The 25,980-nt window shown below is 38.0% G+C and overlaps 1 protein-coding gene and 1 pseudogene across 2 annotated transcripts in view; one reads left to right on the top strand and one right to left on the bottom strand.

Moving 5' to 3' along the window:
* The window catches only part of JMJD1C (jumonji domain containing 1C), a 364,249-nt gene that overhangs the window by 249,574 nt on the left and 88,695 nt on the right, over window positions 1–25,980 (bottom strand). The gene's annotated exons all lie outside the window — the stretch shown is intronic.
* LOC140712403 (PRELI domain-containing protein 1, mitochondrial pseudogene) lies at window positions 19,462–21,389 on the top strand (annotated as a pseudogene).

Raw genomic sequence — 25,980 nt, 5'->3', positions numbered from 1 at the left:
AGGTTATATTCTTTGGAATCAGAACCACAGACGCTGACTAAAATTTGAGTCTTAGTTTTCAAGTTAGTCAAAACTGATAGTATTTCAGAGGGTTGTTTTAAGGATTAAGCATGATAACAAAAAGGATTTAACAAAATAACCAACAGACCTTCAGTGCGAACACTGTAAGCATTGGTTTTCCTTTCTTTTTTTCCAACTTAAAAGAATGATGTACAGGCCAGGCGCAGTGGCTCACGCCAGTAATCCCAGCACTTTGGGAGGCCAAGGCAGGCGGATCACAAGGTCAGGAGTTCGAGACCAGCCTGGCCAATAGGGTGAAATCCCATCTCTACTAAAAAATACAAAAAGGCTGGGCGCAGTGGCTCATGCCTATAATTCCAACACTTTGGGAGGCTGAGGCAGGAGAATCATTTGAACCTAGGAGCAGGAGGTTGCAGTGAGCCAAGATCATGTCACTGCACTCCAGCCTGGGTAACAGAGCAAGACTCTTGTCTCAAAAAAAAAAAAAAAACAATGAAAAAAAAAACAAAAATCAGCCTGGCATGGTGGCGTGCACCTGTAGTCCCAGCTACTCAGGAGACTGAGGCAGGAGAATCCCTGGAACTCAGCAGGCAGAGGTTGTAGTCAGCTGAAATCGCACCACTGCACTCCAGCCTGGGAAACAGAGCAAGACTTCATCTCAAAAAAAATGAATGCTGTACTTCATAAAGACTAGAGAGACAATGTTTGGACAGATATTTGTCACCATGATCAAGACTGCATTGTAATGAAACATTAAAAAGAGTAAGGACACATAAAATGCAGTTATTTAGAGAAACAGCAAATTTGATTTTAGGAAGAACCAACAGATAAATTGGCCGGTCACATTTCAAAACAAACGAGACCAAAAAAAAAAAAAAAGGAGAGAAAAGATATACAACACATTAACATTTTTAATCTTGGCTTTTTATATTTCAGTGGTGGAACCACATGCTAACTTTTTTTTTTTTTTTTTTTTTTTTTTTTTTTTTTTAACAGATAGGGCCTTGCTATGTTGCCCAGGCAGGCCTTAAACTCCTGAACTCGGGAGATCCTTTGTGCCTCAGCCTCCTGAGTAGCTGAGTCAATAGCTACGTGCTAGCATACTCAGTAAGTATTAAGATATATTTGAGATTTTAACATGAAGAAGTAAAAATTATCCCTTAATATGAAAAAAGAAGAAAAATGAAATTTATGATTGGAATATAGTAACATGTCTGTAGAATTTATCTTTTCAAAAACAGATCTAACCAAGAAGGGTTACTGAGTAGCAGAGATGTAAAACATCTAAAATCCATAAACCCAAGGGTGACAACACAGTATTTAGGGAAGCAGGATAAAGAGAAGCAGTTATTAACTTATAAATATGTAATAAAAAATGGTCATATAAAGAATGTTTTAACATTAAATTTTAAAGTGAAACAAAAGCAGTACATGGGGTGAAAAGAAATAGCAACTATATTAACACTTGTTCTAAGTCCATATTCTAAAGAAATTCAATCCAAAAAGCAGGAGTTTTTGCTATTTACCAGCTGCAATGTTTAAGGATCAGCATGATACAATTAGTTCTTGCTCCCAAGGATAACTACAATTATATTTCAAACGGAGTGCAAGGATAAATATCTGGATAGCAATCCTTATAAAAATACTACCATCATATAACTTTTTTAATTTAAGAAGCTTATACAACACATGTATGTACATTCTCTCACTTCATTTTTAGCACCTCAATTCTCTCAATTAAATCCTATAAAGTAGGTATTAAATATGTTTTTCAGATGAGAACTCAAAACCCAAAAAGATTAGGTGATTTATCTGTTACACAGCTAGTACATGGGAGAGTCAGAATTCAAACCTGAGTCTACTTTTTAAATACCACATGTAGAGTTTTTTATTTTTTATTTTTTGAGACGGAGTCTTGCTCTGTTGTCCATGCTGGAGTACAGTGGCATGATCTCAGCTCACTGCAATCTCTGCCTCCCAAGCTTAAGCGATTCTCATGCCTCAGTCTCCCGAGTAGCTGGGATTACAGGTGTGCGCCAAGGCCGGCTAATTTTTTTGTATTTTTAGTACAGACGAGGTTTCACCACGTTGGCCAGGCTGGTCTCAATCTTCTGGGCTTCAGTGATCCGCCCACCTTGGTCTCCCAAAGTGCTGGGATTACAGGCATGAGCCACAGCACCCAGCCCCACATGTACATTTAAAAGGAAACAGTACTTGACAATATGCATGGGAGACCAGAAAGCACAAGGTATATTTTTTAATTACACAGATGTGAATAATTCTAACAAGAAAATGCAGTAGACATTTTCTGTGAAAGTAGTAACTCTAGTAGTAAAAAGTAACATCAATATTTGATTTCTCAGGGCCTGACATACATTAGGAACTTATTGTCAGTGGACTGAATAAATGAAGGGGACGAGTAAAACAATGCAGCTACATAGTTTCTGGTGTTCAATTTTTAAAGGACATATATATATATATATATATATATATATATATATATATATATATAAAACAGGAGAGAAACAAATATGCATATTTACATATTAATATCATCAATCTTATAAGAAGGTCACCAGAATAAACTAAATTTTATAAAAAATACAAAGGAAAACCAAACAGGCCCATTGGCTGCATAAATTTAGCAGGCTAAACTAAGAATAAACAAGAATATTACATGGGAAAGATGGTGCAATATTAACAGACACAGAGACAATAAACAACACACCTCCTGTTTTGTATCCATCTTCTCCACCAAGGAGAATTGAATAGAAAACTGGAAAAGGTAGAATAAACATAGTTAAAAAGTAAATGAAGTTGAAATAAGAAGACAGTAAGAGAACAGCCACTTTTAAATTTAGTTTTTGTCTGTAGAGCTTAACTAATCACAGGCTTGAATCAGGCATGTATGTATCTCCAATGTGTGCAAAGCAATACTGGAAGAAAACAGTTTCTAATAAGCAATTTTGGACATGAAGAAAAACATTTCCTAGAAAATATATTTCAAAGAATCACAGAAGTTTCAAGTGTAAAAGTTTAATAATCCATCAATATGTGTCCATATCAAAGTCCAAAAGTTTTTATTTGTAAGATGGTTTAAAGGCATAAAAAAAAGAAAAAAGGCTACACACACCAAGAGGTAATTTTATTTCCCTACAAGTGATGTTAAACTTTTTATTATCAATAAATTTATTCTTTTTAGGTAGGCTAGTGTAACTAATCCAACACTAGATTTTTTTTTTTTTTTTTTTAAGCGAAATAGTATGGGAAAATATCCTGAAAATATTCTTAGGAATAAAATAAAAAAATAAAAACTCAGTAACACAGCACAAGCAGGTACTCACAGCTGGAATAAACAACCATAACTTACAATATTAACCAAGAACTAAAGTAAAACTGATAAAATGTCTTCAAATATATTCCACAGGGCTCTATCCTTACACTTCAGTCAAGACACTTACAAAAGTCAAACTGTGAAATGAATATAGGACTCAAACAATAATAATTAACATGTTGGATGATAAGGACTGTAAGGTTTCAACAGATGGAAAAGATGGGTAAAACAAACTAACTTTAAAATAACAGTAAAACCAGTGGTAGCTGACTTAGTGAAAACAAAAAGAAGCTTCATCTAAAGCCAAGTATTAGCGAAAGCTGATTAATATGCTAAATTACCAAAGATAAGCTATGCCCCAAAGGTTCAAAAATTGAGTAGGGGTAAAATAGGGCTAACACGAAGACTGACCATAGTCTACTGAAGCAGCAGCTAGACTCTCAGATTTCTCCCTGACTCGAGCCTAGCAACTGTCTCCTTTCCCATTATGGTAGGAAAAAAAGGTTTATTTCTTAGAAAAGGTCCCTGGACCAAGAAGCATATTAAACAGGTTGAGGGCAGAGATTACCATTGAAACAGAAGGATTAAGTGAAAGTTGACACAATAAAATACGTCTAGGACTAGACTCTCCTTTCACCCTCAGTCTTCTTTCCTCATAGGGCATAACTCTGAAAGCCAGACAAAGCACTGACAGATTTCTTTGGGAAACCTAACCACCTTAAAAGATCTAAATACACAGACATTAGGTATTCCCCTATGGAAATGACCAGATCTTAAATGGGTAAGATGACATCCAACGAAGTCTACCCATACGCTCAGGGCTTCCAATGTACTTTTTTAGTGTTACTCTATTACATAGGAGTAGTCAAAAAGAATGGTCAGGAATTTCATGTGAGGAAAACATTACACATAAAATACAGAGACTAAAACATACATAGAGAAAAATGACAGGAAGAAAACAGACCAAAGAGAAGAAAACAAAACATTAAAAAAATAATATTCTCAATGAGATAAGAGGAAAATACCATAATCAAAAGAGAAAGGATGCTATCAAAATACAATGATTTGGAGAAAAAAAAAAACAGAAAATATTTAGCAAATTAAATTATGACAGCAGAAATAAAAAATACGATAGGTTTAGAAAAGGAAGTTGAACATTTTTCCAAATAGAACATAAAGCATATAGGAGACAAAGGGAAAAATACAATCAGTGTGGTTCAATATCACAAGTTTCAGAAAAGAGAAACATAACAGAGAAAAGAGGGAATCTTAGAAACAATTCAGAAAAACTTTACAGAACTCAAACTCATAAATTTCAAAACTGAAAAGCAACTCCTCAAAAGCTAAGTACAACAGATAAAAATCACCTGGCGCGGTGGCTCATGCCTGTAATCCCAGCACTTCGGGAGGCCGTGGAGGGTGGATCGCCTGAGGTCAGGAATTTGAGATCAGCCTGGCCAAAATAGTGAAACCCCGTCTCTACTAAAAACACAAAAATTAGCCAGGCATGGTGGCAGATGCCTGTAATCCCAGTTATTCAGGAAGCTGAGGCAGGAGAATCGCTTGAACCCGGGAGGCGAAGGTTGCAGTAAGCTGAGATCGCGCCATTGCACTCCAGCCTGGGCAACAAGAGCGAAACTCTGTCTCAAACAAAAAAAACAAAAAACAGATAAAAATCAATGTACATCTAGGAACATCACTGTGAAATTTCCAAGCAGAGACACAAGAAAAGATCCCACAAGTTTCTTTTATATAAAAGATCAGGCCGGGCGCGGTGGCTCAAGCCTGTAATCCCAGCACTTTGGGAGGCCGAGGCGGGCGGATCACAAGGTCAGCAGATCGAGACCATCCTGGCTAACACAATGAAACCCCGTCTCTACTAAAAAATACAAAAAACTAGCCGGGCGTGGTGGCGGGCGCCTGTAGTCCCAGCTACTCGGGAGGCTGAGGCAGGAGAATGGCGTGAACCCGAGGGGCGGAGCTTGCAGTGAGCCGATATCGCGCCACTGCACTCCAGCCTGGGGCACAGAGCAAGACCAGAATGGCATCTGACTTTTTAAAAGCAAATTCAGAATCTAGAAGTCACTGATTAATGCTTTCCAAATTCTGAGGAAAAACCATTTCTAATCTTTCATCTAGAATTCTACATCCACTCAGGTCTGAGTCAAGTTTGAGAGTAGAATTAAGATATTTTCAGATGAACAGGCCATCAAGTATATCTTAAATGTAGGGTTTTTTGTTTGTTTTTAAAGGAGTAAGATATACTCCATTGATACAAGAGAATAAACTAAGACAAGAAATCCAGGAAAAGAACACAACGAAAGAGAGGCAAGGAAATCACCAAGATGATAGTCACATAAAATCAGGAGGCCTGGAGGGCCAGTACAGATATAAAGGCCTGAAGAAAGATTTCATAAAGAAGATAAAATTGACAGGATACCTAATATACAAACCTGAATGTACTGAAATGATTTTTACATAACTTAGGGAGTATCTGATTAATCAGTGGCAAGTACATATCATTAATTCCAAAAAAATAGTATTTTTCAAGAAATTAAAAGCCAACATATACTAAGTAGCTAACCAAAACCTGTGTTGATATTTTAGAAATAAAACTTTTAAATGTTTACTTTAATGTCCTCTCTTAAGTCTCATGCAGGTTAATTTCTCAAATTACTAATGTTTAATAAGTACCAGTATTTCAAAAGCACAGTCATTACAAACCACTTGTAACTGAAATCTTACTACGTACATAAAACAATTTCCATACACAGAAAACTCTAGGAGGGATGGAATTGGCAACCAAAATGAGTGACGAAGGCCAAAGTCTCAACCAATCAAGGTTTATTAAGCCAGCTTTAGGGCCCATCCAGGAAAAACCAACACATATGTAGCTGTTTTTCCAAAGAGATTTTCAGGAGGTTTCCTATTTACGTATTTCCTTAAAGCAGGGGAGGCATGTAGGAAGAGGGCCAGGTAGGCAGTAAGGTGAATGGTTAAATTCCTGTAAGACTTTAATTGGTATCTAGTAAAAACTATATTTTACATAGTATTAGGTGAATGAAGGAAAAGGGGAATAAAAGCAAAATCAATTCCTTGGACATTTCTGGGTCAGTGGAAGAATGACTGTTCTTGTCTCTGTTCTGCACCTGAGAAGATAAGATTGTAAATGATATTATCAGTGTGGCCACAGAACAGACCTTAGTTTGAGGAGCCTGACTTAGATTGTAGATCTGAAGTTACAATTGGCATGTATCTGTTTGTGGGAGACCAGCAAAGCATTTGCTTTTCAGTGATCTGTGGGGGCAGTCTTTCATAGATACCTGAGGTCTTTTACTTTTACATGGGGATCTGGTTAAGGCATAATGTTAGTAACAGCTACTCATATGAAAGACAGTGTTGCATGACTCAGACTCCAGGATTAACTTTCCTTTTGCATAAGGAGTCTGGGAGTCCTGGGATTTTTAATTTCCTTTACAGAATCAAGTCTAGGCTGCTCAGTCACAGAGTACTTGGCATACAGGAAGTAATAAATATATATTTGAATAAATGAAAAGATCATATAAGGAAGTGTCTTCTCTAGATATATTAAAAGATCTCACTGTCCCTTCCTAAATGCCAGGAAGCATGGTCAAATATCTATCACAGAAACTAATGACAAGTAGACCCTAGGTATTCCTACTTTAAAATATCGTAACCATTTATAAATGACCCCACAAAACATACAGTGACATACAACATATTATTTCACCAAGGCACAAATTTAATCACATATACTGCATGGCTTTTGTGCAGAGGAAATAGTTGAACGAATTCGGGTGAAGTAAAAAACATCCACAGTTCAACACATCTATGGATTTCTCCTAAATCTCATCTTTTTGTGATCTCTACTTAGTCTAACATGCTCTACTATTTCTAAAGTAACAAAATGTAACAAAAAAGGTTCTGTTAATACTGTGAAGGAAATGAAGAGTGAATGAGGAGGTGAATGAAAGTGATAATACCTATAAATGTCAGGGCCACTGCTAATACCAAGCTGTCATATGAAGAACTGGAAAAATCTTCCATAAGAATCCAGAGACGTAATTATTAGTTAATGACAGAGCCAGGACTAGAAATCAGTCCTAACTTCTAAGCAAATAAACTTTCCAATATACATTATTACCCTTTCCTTGAGTTAGCATCTTCTTTTTAAAGACAAAAAATATACTGAGCCCAAACCAGTAATTTTATGTATGATTTTATTATATATTATTTTATATTTTATTATCATACTCTAACTATTTTGGTTTTCATAATACCCCACACTACACTAACTGTTCCAAATTACTTCTTTCTAGGCCCAAGAGAACTCCAGAGCTCTAATGGAGAAAAGTAGATAAGAGCCATGTCTTCCAACAGGAAACAATCCTAAGCATTTTCAGGTCTTAAGCACTTTCAGTCAACATTAAAACTACTTTTCACGTTGAAACCATGGAGAAAGACAAGAGAATCTTGTTACCAATCAGTCTACGTCCCATTTAAGGAAGAAGTTTTGGACTTCTGGTTCTCAGAGCAATGGTTGTTTCCATCCACCAAATTTGTTGTGATTTGTTATGGCAGCCCTAGGAATCTAATACAGTAAGTTTCACAGATATTATACTGAGTGTAAAAGCCACTGAATGATTCCAGTTATATTAAGTTCAACAACAGGCAAATCTCATCTTTGATGATAGAACTGGTATCAGTGGAACAGAGGGGTGGTACAGACTGGGTAGAGGTACCAGGTTAACTACAGTGAGTGAGAAACATTCTTTGTTTTGATCTAAGTGGTTACATGAGTAGATACAAATGTGTTACTGATTTTTTTTTTTTTTTTTTTTTTTTGAGATGAAGTCTCACTTTTGTCGCCCAGGATGGGGTGCAGCGGTGTGATCTTGGCTCACTGCAACCTCCACCTCCTGGGTTCACGCGATTCTCCTGCCTCAGCCTCCTAAGTAGATGGGATTACAGGTGCCTGCCACCACGTCCAGCTAATTTTTGTACTTTTAGTAGAGATGGGGTTTCACCATGTTGGCCAGGCCGGTCTCGAACTCCTGACCTCAGGTGATCCGCCTGCCTGGGCCTTCCAGGGTGCTCGGATTACAGGCATGAGCCACCACACCCGGCCTGAATTTTTTTTTTTTTTTTTTTTTTTTTTTTTTGAGGCGGAGTCTCACTCTGTTGTCCAGGCTGGAGTGCAGTGGTGCAATCTCGGCTCACTGCAACCTCCAACTCCTGGGTTCAAGTGATTCTCCTGCCTCAGCCTCCTAAGTAGCTGGGACTACAGGTGCGTGCCACCACGCCCAGCTAATTTTTTGTATTTTTAGTAGACACAAGGTTTCACCGTGTTAGCCACTATGGCCTCGATCTCCTGACCTCGTGATCCACCTGCCTTGGCCTCCCAAAGTGTTGGGATTACAGGCATAAGCCACTGCGCCCGGCCCGATTTTTATTTTTTAAATAGAAGATCTTGGCCTTGTTGCCCAGACCGCTCCTGAACTCCTGAGAATTCCTGAGCTCCAGCTATTTGCCTACCTCAGCCTCCCAAAGTACTGGGATTATAGGCTTGAACCACCATGCCCAGCCAAAAATGTGTTTTTCAAAAACACTAAGAGCTATGTATAATTGACCCTGGAACAATTCAAGGGTTGGGACTGAGGACATCCTGCCCAGTCAAAAGTTGAGTATAATTTTTGACTCCCCATAAAATTAACTGGTAATAGCCTACTGTTGACTGGAAGTCTAAACAATGACATAAATTGTCAATTAACAAATATTTTGTATGTCTATTATATACTGTATTCTTACAATAAAGTAAGCTAGAGAAAAGAAAAAGTTATTATGAGCAAGAGAAAATACATTTACAGTATAATGTACTTATCGATCCCTAAATTTCTGTCCCATGGTATTGAAGTTTGCAAGATTGCACTAAACACCATTAAAAATTATGCAAGGTCTGTGAGAGATCATTTCTTACTGCAATATACTATTTAGTGGAGAGGTGAACTACTCACATGGAGATGTTAGCATCACACTGAGTTTTAAGCAGACATTTGCAACATTTGGGTTCACCAGAGTAAAAACAAGAGGTAGCTAAAAAACTACCACAGCATATACTAAAGTTATTTTTATGCAGTTATGAGTTAACACTGCATCTTTAAGTTTGTTTATATTTCTCTCTACTGTAAATAGTGCCATGTCACATCTCTGTATGGGTAAAGTTCTGATATTTTAACTTTTTAAATAGATTTGTGTATATTTTATGGTAGCAAATGATAAAACTAAGATGTACATATATTTTATACATTTATGACATACCTAACATTTTCTTAATTTTTAAAAAGTATTTCTAGGTTACACAGTTCATCTATCATTTTCAAATTGTTGCAAATCTCTAAAATATACTGCAATATATTTATTTAAAAGTATCTGCATATAAATTGACTATCAAAGTACAAACCCACCATTGTTCAAGTGTCAACTGCACAGATGAATAGTATATATGAGGGATGATACTGATTTAATTAAAAGAAATAAGAAAACGGCCAAAACACAAAAAAAGAGCATATCAAAACAATACCACAAAGTAGTTGCTAAATAAACTCCTATTGAAAGACTAAGTAGTTCAGTGTTATCTTAAGACAAGCTATTTTAATCAGGCAGACAAAGATATACAACACAATTTATAAAGTTTAGAATGGTCTCATCTATCAAAGCATACGTATATGTGTGTATCTCTTAAAGAGGTAACAGGAAAAGAGGTCAAAGCAATCTTCACTGTTTTGATGAGACAGAACTGTCTGGACTTTACCTGGTCTGCTGTTGAATATCAAAAGAGGTTATTATTCTCTTTATGTTTTGCTACATTAAATATATGGTATTCATGATAAATTTACCTCTGTTACATAACATTCTTAAAATTTATGACATATTATAGTTTAATATGTGTAGACTTTAATATAGGTTTTCCAAGCGGAATTACAAAATAAAGAGACAATCTCATATTGTAGGAAAATTGTAGGCAAATAATGGGAAGGAGGAAGTCTTAGATTTATTCAGCAAAATAGTTTGCCATACTTCTTTCTGGTGGGGGAAAGACTCTTGATAGCTCTCTTATGCTGCAGGTAACTTTTCTTCTGTTTAGCTAGGAGACAAAAAACGGCTATCAAGTGACAAATAAGATAATGAAAAAGTGGTTTTTTAAGTTTTTTTTTCCCCTTGGTAAGAAATACTAAGAAATCTAAATAAAGCAAATATCTTACCTTCAGCAAGTATTTAAACTTTTTTCCCTGGATTTCTCTGTCAATTCAGACTAAAAACCAAATGAAAGTGTCAAAAATGTTTGTGGTAAAAATTAGAGAATTTCAAAATTGCTAACACTGAAAAATACCAGATGAACCAAAGAAGATAAAAGGTTACTTGATTCTATTTAAATGTGAAAAAGAACCACAGTGAAAAGTAACTGATAAATACTGAAAGAATGAAAAATACCTACTTTTACAAAGACATCTGGATTTCTTAAAAGTATGCTATCAATACTGTATTTTTTTTTCTTTTTCTTTTTGACATGGAGTCTTGCACTGTCGCCCAGGCTGGAGTGCAGCGGCACAATCTCGGCTCACTGCGAGCTCTGCCTCCTGGGTTCATGCCATTCTCCTGCCTCAGCCTCCTGAGTGGCAGGGACTACAGGTGCCCGCCAACACGCCAACAACAGCTAATTTTTTTGTATTTTTAGTAGAGACGCGTTTCACCGCGTTAACCAGGATGATCTCGATGTCCTGACCTCGTGGTCCGCCTGCCTCAGCATCCCAAAGTGCTGGGATTACAGGTGTGAGCCACCGCATCCAGCCAATACTGTGTATTTTCTAAAGGTATTAAAAACTAAGAAAACTGAATCTACTAAACATTCAGTATAGTAACAGTTTCTCTTCAACTTTAAAATGTGTATTTGAGTCTGTGTGTTATATATTCTGATTTAAAAATCTTGGCCGGGTGCGGTGGCTCAAGTCTGTAATCCCAGCACTTTGGGAGGCCGAGACGGGTGGATTACGAGGTCAGGAGATCGAGACCATCCTGGCTAACACGGTGAAACCCCGTCTCTACTAAAAAAATATAAAAAACTAGCCGGGCGAGGTGGCGAGAGCCTGTAGTCCCAGCTACTCGGGAGGCTGAGCCAGGAGAATGGCGTAAACCCGGGAAGCGGAGCTTGCAGTGAGCAGAGATCCGGCCACCGCACTCCAGCCTGGGTGACAGAGCGAGACTCCGTCTCAAAAAAATAAAAATAAAAATAAAATAATAATAATAATAATCATCATCATCATCATCATCTCAATTTAGAGATCCCAAGTCTAACTAGGATCACCGTAAGGCTAGAGTTTGTTCCCCATAATTTTCTCAACTCTCACAATGTGAGCACTGTGCTCAAAAGGTAACTGTGATTCCAGTTATTTAGACATACAAGAAAAATTGAGGTGCAAGAAAATCAGCCTAACAAAATATATATTAAAAATTTATTCTGGTCCAAGCACAGTGCATCATGTCTGCAATAAAAACACTTTGGGAGGCTGAGGAGGGTGAATCACTTGAGGTCAGGAGTTTGAGACCAGCCTGGCCAACATGGTGAAACCTAATTTTTCTTTGCTAAAAATAACAACAACAACAAAAAAACTTGCCGGCTGTGGTGGCAGGATGCCTGTAGTCCCAGCTACTCGGGTGGCTGAGACAGGAGAATCACTTGAGCCCAGAAGGAAGCGAGCCGAGATCAGGCCACTGCACTCCAGCCTGGGTGATAGAGCGAGGGAAAAAAAAAAAATTATTCCAACACTAGAGGAAAAAAAAAAGTTGTCTTGGATGAAAAATAATAGGTTGGTATTCCCAACAAGGCCTTAAAAGTGAATTGAATTTACGTGAATTTTTGCTTTATGTGCTGTGCCAACTTTGCAACTTAATCCTCTTCAGGATACAACTGCACTGACTTTGGAAGTGACTAAAGGTAACAGTATGACTTTGTGTAAAAATATGGTTACTTAGAAAACCCCACTTCAGAATAAAATTTTTCCTTATATAAAATGACTTTATTATTAATATATAATATCACAGGTATTATGTATCAGATATACCTCATTAGGATTAAACCTATAAATTTTAGTGTCATTATTCAATTTTTTAAAGTTGTCAGTTTACTAAATAATATAACCTTCTCCATCTAATAAAACCTTATCAGAAAGTACCAATATGAAAGATTAACTATTATGCGATATTAAACAATTATCGATTATGCTTCCTTTAAAACTTTTATATATCAAAATATGAAACTAGTTCTCACTTGTAATACAACTTGTATTACAAACCATTAGTTCAGTTCATGTGGATTCAGCAAAACTTTATTATAGGTGTTTGATTTTTACATTTTAATTCAGCATATTCTTAGAACTCCCATGACCTTTAAAAAATATTTTTATTTTTGTAAGGTGATAGGTACACACAGCCAAAACTTTCAATCATAATCCTCTGGAAGAACTAATTCTGTATATAAACCTAAGACATACAAAATGGTTACAAAACTGTAAAATGAAACTATGTAAGATCATGTTCCTTAAATTTTCCTTAAAATCTTCTCATAACCTAACACAACAAAAAGCAACTGCAATGCCCTACAGAAAACAAGCACCTGCAGAAAAAGATACAGTCTGGCAACTGCTGCTACTATCAATTCATCACTTCATTCTTAAACATTAAGGCAACTCCTTCCCCTTCCTGTACGCTCAATCCATGAAGTTGAAGAAAACAGAGCTTACAGTGTTTTTGCTGAACTCCCACAACTACACAGCTGAACCCATTTCATTCTCTAAAGAAAATACTGTCCTTCAGAGAAGAGGCTTTAAAGTGGATTCATGCAGTATTCTGCTTTTAGCGAGAAGTTCCAGGTAGGGAAACTGCTCTGTGATGCATTTAACCCCTATCAAAAAGGCTCTATTAAAAAATAAAAAAGCCAACCAAAGATGATACCTGCGATCAAATAAGAACACTAAGATAAGAGAAACTTGTAACGTTTAAATTGTACAGGAAAACATGATCATGGAAAAAATAACACACAAACTCTAATAACAATTAACTACATAGGCAAAAACATTTTAAGTCTCAAAGTAAAACATAATTCACATAACAATTAGCATTTATCTTAGTTTATTTTTTTTTCAATAATAAACATTTAAAAGTCAGCTGAATTGCAATCCATAATTGCAGGAAAAATCTATCTCATTTTATCCATGTTTTTCAATGTATCCTTAAAATTTTAGAAAGCATGTGATATTATTTTTAAAAAGCATTTAAACATTTCTTTGGCATGTTATTAAAGCATGAAAGGCCTGTCAAATAACAAGGGGAAAACTGTCTTGTTGGCTGATCATGCTGTGCTGGCAATTTCTCAAACATCTGCTAAAGGTCAGATTTCCACTGCATGAAACCAATCAATGGAACTATACAATTCTCCTACCACTTTAAGAAGCTAAACAAAGAACACTATTTTACATAAGTAATGAAATATAACTTAGCTTTGTAATAAATTGTAGCAAAGCCTACCCCCTTATCACAGAATTCACACATTTTAAAATGCTTACAAAATTCTATTTGCTAAATTTTAACCGGTTTACTGTATTCACCAAATACGTATACAAAACTCTAATTTTCCGTTGGTAAAAACTAAACAACTGATTTTTCAATTTCACACTGCAAAAAGTGCTGCATGTTCAAACAAAATTTTAAGGATGATTTTAACAGTAAATATTTATGATTTTTTACTAGTCTGAAAACATCTAACAGTGGGTCACTAAGAAGACAGAATCACTTCGCAACTAATTCACATTACTAGTTGAGTTGACACAAGAGACTACATTGTTAAAACTAAACTTGTCACAGGATCATACTGATTTCTCTGTGATCAAAGTGACTGATGTCACCTACTTGGAATAAATTTTTTACCCAAACCATCCTGAAAATATTTCACAGTCTACAACTCAGGAAACTTGCCCAGTTATTTAAACAAGTAATTGAATGCAACAGGTTATCAAACAATTGAAGCTAAATATATGTTAAGAAGCACGCCCAATGCACATACATAGATGACGTACTACTATACTGAGTTTTTAAGAGCAGAAATTAAATTAAAGCTCAATTTAAAATGGTTTTTCCTTCAAAGTACCACCCTATGTAGTTAAATACTCAAATTGCTACCAAACTTTTATTAAGTATATTATGGCTATAGTGATGACAAAGATTTAAAATATGCCCCTTTTTATAAGCCTGTCCAACTACAAATGAACAATTTTAAATTCTGGATTAAAACACTTTGCCAAATGGCCCTCATAAAATTAGTGAGCAAAATCTGAATAATCAAGTGACTACACAAAGACTTGTTAAGAAACTTAACATTTTCATAACATAGTAATCTTGGGCCTCATTTAAAAATATGTTGAAGCTGACTAGGAAACAGATGGATAAAACTGTCTCTGAGATTATGCTATATTCTACAGAAGTTCCATCATACTGTATATGTTAAATATTTCCTTCCAAACAATGAAAACATAGAGAATTTACTTCTAATGAAACTTGTATTAAGAAAGTTAGGTCCTAAACAATCCACTCCCTTAAGGAATACTGCAAGGCAACTGGAATAAGCCAGTTATTGTCAACAATTAGACCAGTATCATTTTCCTGTGTAACACAGACAAGTTTTTATTTTTCAGTGAACTCAACTATTTCAGGTCATAATTTTGCTCTAATGAACCTAATGACTTTATAGAGGCTTAAAATTTAATTCTAAAGAAAGATCAACATTGAGACTACATTAAATATTTTCAAAAAATATTCTCATCACAGAAAGATAAATAACTTTTAGCTTTTAAGGGGCCTAAATCAAAATCATTTTCTATTGTATTTTGTTACAGCAGTAGCTCAATAATTTAGATATGCATCAGAATCAAATTGAGGGCTTTTAAAGCAGACTGCTCAGCCATACCACTACAGTTTCTGATTCAGAAGATCTGAGGCAGGATCAGATAATTTGCTTTTCAAACAAATTCCCAAGTAATGCCAATGATACTTGGTCTGGGGACCACACTTTAAAAATTACCATACTCAAGGATACTTATAAGATACATCCAGCCGGGCGCGGTGGCTCAAGCCTGTAATCCCAGCACTTTGGGAGGCCGAGATGGGCGGATCAAGAAGTCAGGAGATGAGACCATGCTGGCTAACACGGTGAAACCCCGTCTCTACTAAAAAATACAAAAAAATAGCCGGGCGAGGTGGCGGGCGCCTGTAGTCCCAGCTACTCGGGAGGCTGAGGCAGGAGAATGGCATGAACCGAGAGGAGGAGCTTGCAGTGAGCTGAGATCCGGTCACTGCACTCCAGCCTGGGTGACAGAGCGAGACTCCGTCTCAAAAAAAAAAAAAAGATACATCCTGACAAAATATCTACTCTATCACGCATACAGTTTTGAAATTAATTTTTCTTTAACCACATTTAAGAAGCACTAAGTGGTCATTCAGAAATTATCCCATGATTTTCCACTGCCAATAACATCCAAATTTATTATGTCTGGTACTGAAGGTACAACAAATAAAACAATTAGATTTAATCTCAATTTTCCTATATGGCTCAAAAGAAAGTATACCTTCACAATTTTTTCTGAAAGTCATGCCAAAACCAGTCAATATTTTCTATGCACTTATGCATCAGACATTATTATGTGCTGAGTTACAAACAATAAAAGGCTTACAGTAGAAAAATAGTAAAAATAAATTTAAAAGCCCACCCTACTGAAAGGACAGACATATAAACAAATAATTAAAATATCATGTGGGGGTTTCTGCGTCCTGTGTGTTTGAGAACCACCATTCCCACGACCATTAAAAATCTAGATAAGGGGCCTGGCATGGTGGTTCACACCTGTAATCCCAGCATTTTGGGAGGCCAAGGCGGCGGATCACCAGGTCAAGAGTTCAAGACCAGCCTGGCCGATATAGTGAAACTCTGTCTGTACTAAAAATACAAAAATTAGCCAGGCATGGTGGCACGCGCCTGTAGTCCCAGCTACTCAGAAGGCTGAGGCAAGGAGAATCACTTGAACCCAGGAGGCGGAGGTTGCAGTGAGCCGAGATCATGCCACTGCACTCTAACATGGGCGACAGAGTGAGACTCCATTTCCAAAAAAAAAAAAAAATCTAGATAAGGGCCAGGCGCAGTGACCCCTGTCTGTAACCCCAGTACTTTGGGAGGCCGAGGGGGATGAATCACCTGAGGTCAGGAGTTCAAGACCAGCCTGACCAATGTGGTGAAACCCCGTCTCTACTAAAAAATACAAAAATTAGCAGGGCATGGTGGCGGACACCTGTAATCCCAGCTACTCGGGAGTCTGAGGCAGGAGAATTGATTGAACCCGGGAGGCGGAGGTTGCAGTAAGTCAAGATCACATCATTGCACTCCAGCCCGGGAGACAAAGCAAGACTCTTGTCACAAAAAAAAAAAAAAAAAATCTAGGTAAGATATACTCTAAGTTTGGGGGTTTTAAGCCATCTATTAATCAGACAGACAAGAATTACTGAGCCAAGACCTGAAAAGGTGTGAAACCAAGGGAGAGAAATAAGCAAAGCACTGTCAGCTATTTTTGCCCTGGCGTTGAAAGGCCAAGCAATACACTTGGTGGCTTCCACAAAACAGATCTAACAAAGTCCAAATTCAGGGTCCAACAAAGGTAAAGACCCTGATTGAGTTAGAATTCAGAAAGGCTATATCCTGGGAGCAAAGGTGACCCAGAATTAAGTCAGTTATTTTATGGTCTGCGGTCCAGCTTTGAGTAACCAAGGTGGCTTCGAAAATCTCAAATCACACTAAGAAAAGGATAATCGGACAATCCCTATCACCAGGCACCTGGATGAAAGAAATACAAATCCTCTATGAAAACAAAAACAAAAAGGCCAGGCACAGTGGCTCACGCCTGTAATCCCAGCACTCTGAGAGGCCAAGGCAGGCAGATCACAAGGTCAGAAGTTCAAGACCAGCCTGGCCAATATGAGGAAACCCCATCCCTATTAAAAATACAAAAATTACCCAGGCATGGTGGCGCACGCCTGTAGTCCCAGCTACTCAAGAGGCTGAGGCAGGAGAATCGCTTGAACCCAGGAGGCAGAGGTTGCAGTAAGCCAAGATCATCCCACTGCACTTCAGCTTGGGTGACAGAGGAGACGCTGTCTCACACACACACACAAAAAATCACCCCAGACATTATTTCTACAACTAATTTTTCAAACGAAGGGCCCAGCACACAATCAAAGATAAACAAGTATATGAGAAAATAAGGTGACATGAAGAAAAACCAGCAGACTCAATAAACAACAAAATTTTAAAGTATTTCTGTAAAACTAAATGCCAACATAGTACCACATATGAAATTTGTGAACACAGTGTAAGAATAAAGGGGAAAATCTAAAGGCTCAAATGGGCCTTTAAGGCCCATTTAAAGACTAAAAAAGGGCTGGGTATGGGGGCTCACACCTTGTAATCCCAGCAGTTTGGGAGGTGGAGGCAGGTGTAGCACAGATCGCTTGAACTTTGTAGTTCAAGACCAGCCTGGACAACATGGCAAAACCCTGTCTCGACATAAAATACAAAAATTAGCCAGGCATGGTGGCACACACCTTTAGTCCCAGTTACATGTGTGTGTGTACGGGTCGGGGGCAGGGGGCAGGGGCTGAGGCAGGAGGATCACTTGAGCCCGGGAATCCGAGGAGGCAATGAGCTATCTTCGCACCTGTCTGCATAACAAAACGAGACCCAGTCTCAAAATAAATAAATAAATAAATAAATAAAATAAATAAAGGAGGCTAGGAAAGAATGAGTTAGGAATCCACTTGACAAAATTAGAGAACTGCAAAACAAACTCTATGAAAGTAAAAGGAAAGAAAATAAAGAACAGAGTAGAAATCAACAAAGTACAAAACAAACACTGTATAATGGAGACCAAAAAACCAAAATTTGCATTTTTGAAAATATTAATGAAACTGATAACTTACTGGTGAGACTTAGAAAACCCAAGCAAGACAAAAAAGTGAAAAAGACACTGCAGCAGATCTTACAGACATTGCTTATAAGATGCAAACTTAGGCTGGGCACGGTGGCTCACGCTTGTAATCCCAGCACTTTGGGAGGTCAAGGCGGGCGTATCACCTGAAGTCAGGAGTTCGAGACCAGCCTGACTCACATGGTGAAATCCCGTCTCTACTAAAAATACAAAATTAGCCGGGTGTGGTGGCTTACGCCTGTAATCCCAGCTATGCAGGAGGCTGAGGCAGGAGAATCGCTTAAATCCGGGAGGCGGAGGTTGCAGTTAGCCGAGATTGCACCATTGCACTCCAGCCTGGGCAAGAAGAGTGAAACTCCGTCTCAAAAATAGAAAGAAAAAGAAAAAAAAAAAAGATGCAAACTTAGCTGGCAAAACTATATAGAGCAAAGCAAGAAAATTATTGCCATAAAGTTGGCAATTATCTCTAAGTAGAAGAAAAGATTTGTGATGGCTGAGAAGTTGAAACTGTGGAGGTTCTGGAGTGTTGGCAATGTTCTAGTTCTTGATCTAGGGGATAGTTACACAGGTGTTCTTCATAATGACTGAGTTGCACATTTGTACTTTGTGCACTTTTTCTATTATTATTATGAACTGCTGTGCTCCTTTCCCCCAATTCATATATTGAAGTCCTAACCCCTGATGTGACTGACTATATTTGGAGATAGGACCTTTAAGGAGATAATTAAGAATAAATGAGGTCATATGGGTGAGACCCTGAAGTGAAATCTGATTAAGACTGGTATCCCTATAAGAGGAAGAAATATCAGAGTTTCACTTCCTCTTTGCTTCTTTTACCCTGTCACACATAGAGAAGGCCATGTGAGGACATGGCAAGAAAGCAGCCTTCTGCAACCCAGGAAGAGAGCCAACACTAGAAACCAACCCTGATGGCACCGTGATCTTGAATTTGTGGCCTCCAGAACTGTGAGAAAATTAATTTCTGCTTTTAAGCTACCTGTCTATGATATTCTGCTATGGCAACCCTAGCAAACTAATACAGTCCCATATCACTTTTTAAAAGATCACAAATACAAGGTGATAAAATTTAAAGATAAATATACAATGAAACATATTTTGAGATCATAGAGCAGACAGAGACCATTTATTATAAAAACAATATGTATATAAAGAGAAGGGGCTGGGCGTAGTGGCTCACACCGTAATCCCAGCACTTTGGGAGGCCGAGGTGGCTGGATCACCTGAGGTTGATAGTTCGAGACCAGCCTGGCCAACATGGTGAAAACCCTGGTTCTACTAAAAATACAAAAATTAACCATGTGTGGTGGTGTACACCTGTAATCTCAGCTACATGGGAGGCTGAGGCAGGAGAATGGCTTGAACCCAGGAGGTGGGGTTGCAGTGAGCCAAGATCACGCCATCGCACTCCAGCCTGGAGACTCCATATCAAAACAAACAAACAGACAAACAAAAGACAATGAAGTCATCCCCAATGCATATCTTAGCCACAGGTTACTTACTATCCTTACGAAAATCTCATTTCACAAGAAAGAAAATGAAAAAGTTGTATAAAGTTTGTTGGTGTTTTTTTTCCTTTTCATCACTAGTTTTACAAGTCTTACTCTCGGTATCTAGTATACGATAATATTTTCTCCAAAAGAGAAAAAGACAGAAAATTAGTAAGGTACTTGGCTTCACCTCCATTACTGATTTAGCAAAGTTAAAAATACACTTTATCATCAAGTATAAAACTACCAATCAGATGTTTTAATATTCCCTTTGCTTCTATTATTTCCTTTAAAAGTACACAGATTCAAAAATAACTTTAAGACATCCTCGTTAAAAATAAGTATCATGGTTTATAATGTGGTTTCTGTATGTAAGTAATGCCGGCCACACTTATAACAGCATCTGCTATACACAAGTCTTTAAGATATATTAAGACAGCGGACAACTCATTGCGGTGGCGGCGGCAGATATCTGGGCACGGTGCAGTGGTGACTTGAGCTACGAGCCTGGTGGCAGTTGTTTACCAAGCTCCGGCCCCCACGTGTCTCCCAGGCTCCACACCCCTGATGCTACACAGGTGCTGAGACCACTCTGGCCGGGACAATGGTCAAGTATTTCCTGGGCCAGAGCGTGCTCCAGAGTTCCTGGGACCAAGTGTTAGCCAACTTCTGGCAGCAGTACCCGAACCCCTATAGCAAACATGTGTTGACAGAAGACACAGTACACCAGGCAGTGACCGCTGACCAGAAACTGCTGTCCCAGCGACTCCTGACCAAGACCAACAGGACGCCCCACTGGGCCAAGCAACTGTTTCCTGTCAATGTTGTTCACTTGGTGTACATCCTGAAGGACTCTATGTGGACCCACAGAATCAGACCATGACCACCTTCACCTGGAACATCAACCATACCCGGCTGATGGTGGTGGAGAAACGATGTATGCACTGTGTGAACTCTGACCAACAGTGGCTGAACCAAAATCTGGAGGGAAGCCTGGGTCTCCTCTAGCTTATTTGGTGTTACCAGAGATGTCCAGGAATTTGGTCTTGCCCGGTTCAAAAGCAACGTGACCAAGACTATGAAGGGTTTTGAATGTATCTTGACGAAGATGCAACGCGAGGCCCCTTCTAAAACACTTGTTGAGACAGCCAAGGAAACCAAGGAGCAGGCAAAGGAGATGGCACTGGTAGCAACAGAGAAGGCAAGGACCTCACCAGCAAGGCAGCCACCTAGAAGCAGCAGCAGCAGCAGTTTGTATAGCCAGCCCACCACCACCACAGCATCCCGGACAGTTTGGCTTAGCCCCCTCTGCCCTCCTCTCCACTGTACTTTATCATTAAAAATCAACTTCCAGCCCTAAAAGTACATATATTTATTTATTTATTTATTTATTTATTAAGACAGCTGATCAATTACTTTACCAAACAACATAGATTTAATGAAGGAATTCATATGAGAGGACAGGACTAAAAAAACAAGTCACCTTAAAAACAGGAAAACATTTTTCTTTTCACAGTAAAGGAATTATACCAATTACTTTTTTAAAATGAAATTCTCCTTTGTAAATGTATATACTTAGTTTATGTACTAAGAATATTCTTTGTAACTCTGATTTCAATTACACAGTGCCAGTAAAGAACATTTTTCTCTAAGTTAACTTGCATTAATATTGATAGAAGATCAATTAACTAAATTTTACAAATTATTTCGCAAAGATTACAAAAGACTCACTCATTACAAAACATTCACTACCTGAAATGTCAGAACAGTGTTCAACAGGTCAAAGACATCAACTGAATGTTTCTATAGTTCTGATCCTTAAAATTCCTTTCTTGATGTAGTAGGAACTAAATTTGCACAGAAGCTGAACTTTGGAATACATGAGAAACTTTTCAGTGACTCTAAACAGAAACACGTACCGGAATAAAACCATTCTTCAGTTCAAGTTACCATTGATCATGATTACCTCACCAGCTAAGACTATGGAAACAAAACATACAAGAAAATTAAGAACAATGAAAAAAAGGGAGGAAACAATAAGGGCAAGAAACTAAAACTCAAAAATGCTAATTGTTGAATACCATGTATCTTATATTTCCCTTATCTCTGACTTTTATCTAAGTACTTCTGAAATATCTATACTATTATAATACTTTTATTTAAGTCTCAGAATCTAACAAGAAAAAATACTTAGTCAAGGTAAGCCAGGTTATGCAGCTACACAAAGAACCATAAAATCTCTGTGGCTTAAAATAAAATTTCCTTCTTTAGGCTGTCCATTGCTTATTGACAGGTCTTTTTTTTGTGGGGGGTGGGGGACAGAGTTTCACTCTTGTTACCCAGGCTGGAGTGTAATGGCACAATCTCGGCTCACTGCAACCTCTGCCTCCTGGGTTCAAGCGATTCTCCTGCCTCAACCTCCCAAGTAGCTGGGATTACAGGCACGCACCACCACGCCTGGCTAATTTTGTATTTTTAGTAGAGACAGGGTTTCTTCATGTTGGTCAGACTGGTCTCGAACTCCTGACCTCAGGTGATTCACCCACGTCAGCCTCCCAAACGGCTGGGATTACAGGTGTGAGTTACCGAGCCCAGTCTGACAGGTCTTTTTTAACTCAGGGGGAGTATCATCTCAAAATGTTGCCTCAGGATCCAAGGACGGAAGGAAAAAAAAAAAAGACAGCTCTGAAGATCTCATACTGGAACTTAAATACTACAGCAATATTAGGATGCACAATTTTCTTTCATACATCTGTTTTTCTCACAACTCACTTATTGGCCAGAATTAGTCACCGCCCCTAACATGAAGGATGAGAACAAAAACTATTTGGTAAACAGCATTAATGACCAACACAGAGGCATAAAAAGAGTTGATACAATGTTACATAGGCTTTCAGATTCAAGGCAAAATTTAAAGTAGCCTGCAAGGAAAATGTTGTGAGCAAAGGTCTTTCTTATTCTAAAACATTTGCCAGTTGAGAAAGCAGCACCTTGGCATCTCAAACAAGTATGAATACTTAGCACAAAGTAAAAATCCCAAAGCAAAAAAAAGACTCTTTCATCACTATGCCTATTATAGCACTATATTACTACAATTAAGGATGTTTATGATTTTAGTATCTCTAACTGAATGCTCCAACAGCATTTAAATTCACCCACTCAACTTCGTCTCAAGAGACCGTCCATATATACTCAACAAACCTATTCGGAGTTCCTACTGCGAGCTACTTGCTATCCTAGTCATTATAACCAGGGAAGTAAGCTCTTATCTAAGGACTAAAAACTCTATCCCATTTCTAAATACCCAGATTCAATATTAAGAATAAAAAATCATGGTTATTTATGTACAACTATTTCTAAAGTCACTTTTTAAAAAAAGTTGGTATGGTTCCAAGACAACTCAATGGGGGAAAGAAGAGTCTCTTAAATAGTACTGGGACAACTGGGTTTCCATATACAAAAAAATAAAGTTGGGAAATTACTTCACACCATATACAAAACTAATTCAAAACAAATCAGAGACCAATATGTAAGACCCAAAACTACCAAACTCCTAGAAGAAAACACAGAAGAATATCTTTGTGACATTGAGTTGGGCAACGGTTTCTTAGATGTGACACCAAAAGCACAAGCAACAAAAGAAAATATAAATTGGGCTTCGTCAAAATCAAGAGTGAAAAGACAAGCTACAGAATAGAAGAAAGTATTGCAAATCATTATCTGATAAGGAAGTTGTCTTCAACAACAAGCTACAACATTAATAAATCTTGAGAGCATTATATTAAGTGAAAGAAAGCTAGATGTAAAAGGGCACAGATTATATGATTTCATTTATAAGGAATGTTCACAACAGACATTTCCACAGAGACAGAGAGTAGATAAGTGGCTGCCAAGGGGCTGGAAGTGGCAGGAGGAGGAAAAGAAGTGACTGCTAATGGATAGTGCGTTTCCTTTGGGGGTATTCTAAAATTAGATAGTGGTCATGGTTGCACAACTCTGTGGTATATTATAAATCAATGAATTTTATAAGGTTGAATGTTATGCTATGTAAATTATATCTCAAACTATGTAATTTATTTATTTTAGAGACAAGAGCTCACTCACTGGACAGCAGTGGCATGATCACAGGTCACTGCATCCTGGAATTCCTGGGCTCATGAGATCCTCCCACCTCAGCTTCCCAAGTAGCTGGGACTACAAGGTGTGCAACACCATACTGGCTAATTTTTGTTTTGTTTTGTTTCGTTTGGTGAAGACGAACTCCTGGGTTCATGCGATCCTCCCACCTTGCTTCCCAAAGTGTTAGGAGTATAGATGTGATCCACTGACCCTGGCAAAACTATTTTTTAAAAAAAGTGACAATAGCTTAACACCTATATTAGATAACAAAAAAACCAGTGCAGATGGTGATGAAAAGCCAACAAATTCAGGAATTATAGACTTTATAACCAAGTATATCTACTGGCTTGTGAAAGGAAGAAATGACAGAGTATGAACAATAAAATATTATAACATATATTGACTTACAAACATTAATCACTTTTCCTGCCTTCAAAACATCTGAAGGGGACAACAATCATCTCATTCAAAAAGACCAACTTAATTACTGAGGAAGTTAAGAAAATAAAAGCTAAAGGAAAAAAAATAAGATTAATGTACCAAAATATATACGAATGACATATGGTAGTTTATGCTTTCAGAAGGGATACAGGGAAAATGAGGAGGTCAACCTATGGGTATAACAGAAGGCTCCTAACGTATGGTGGTTTCTGAGGTAGGGATTTCAAGTTGTAAATACAGTATCCATCTACTCCTGCTTTCTTACCAAAAGAACACTGATTTTGCTAGGGGCAATAATGGACTATCCTAAAATTTTTAAGGTTCTGGAAGACAAACCATAATATGACATAATTCTGGTAAATAAGATGTAATATTTGAGATGACTTGGGGTGAGTTTTAGAAAGCTCCTTGACTAGGGGCAAACTAAAGTGATGTTGTAACTCAGGGTCCCCAGGTTTTTGGGTATTCACTGTGAAAAAGTACCCACACTTGTGGCCAGGCGCAGTGGTGCACGCCTATAATCCCAGCACTTTGGGAGGCCGAGGCAGGCGGATCACGAGGTCCAGAGATGGAGATCATCCTGGCCAACAAGGTGAAACCCCATCTCTACTAAAAGTACAAAAATTAGCTGGACATGGTGGTGCATGCCTGTAGTCCCAGTTAATCGGGAGACTGAGGCAGGAGAATCGCTTGAACCCAGGAGGCAGGGGTTGCAGTGAGCCAAGATCACACGCACCACTGCACTCCAGCCTGGCGACAGAGCGAGACTCCCTCTGAAAAGAAAAAGAAAAAGAAACTGTTGTAACTTTTTGTAACTGTTGCACCTTGAGTTCTTGTTGTTTCAAGAAGTTCAGGAAAGAAGCTTGGCCCAGTGGTTGGGTACAGAGTTTGCCTAAATTGGAGATTAACTTTTGGCAAACTCTCCTCACTACCATACTAAAATCCCCACCCAGGAAGTAGCTTATATGCCATTTTCTATACATCTGATGTATGTAAAAGCATGATAAATGTGCCTGCACTGCCTTTATTCCACCTCTAATACAATGACTCAGCTAACTAGCCCAGGTGTTCACCTTTGGGGAAGCACTGTCTTTGGGACTATCCCTAGTGTACTCCTTACTTGGTGCAAGTAATAAAATCTCCCTGTTAAATCCTACTTGGTTGTGGTCACTGGACTTGTCACCCACCAAGTGACTGAACCTACCCATTGTGTGCCTAACAACATGAGCCTTCTTGCCCTTTTCTGCTTCCTCCTCCTTCCTGCCTGGAGCTGAACTAAGGAAGACAACAACAGTATGAGCTATATTGTAACTGACCATGAGGAAAAGACCAAGAGAACAACAGCCCAGTCTTCAACAGCCCTGGCATCCTTAAATGATCACATCAACTCTGGAATGTCTACTTCTGGACTTAGAAGGAAAACCTTATCTATTTTGTTTAACCACTGTTAATTGGC

This window comes from Chlorocebus sabaeus, chromosome 9 (genome assembly GCF_047675955.1).
Source record: "Chlorocebus sabaeus isolate Y175 chromosome 9, mChlSab1.0.hap1, whole genome shotgun sequence".
NCBI classification, from domain to species: Eukaryota; Metazoa; Chordata; class Mammalia; order Primates; family Cercopithecidae; genus Chlorocebus; species Chlorocebus sabaeus.
Note: the sequence above shows the minus strand (reverse complement) of the source record. Positions and strands in the feature narration are given on the sequence as shown.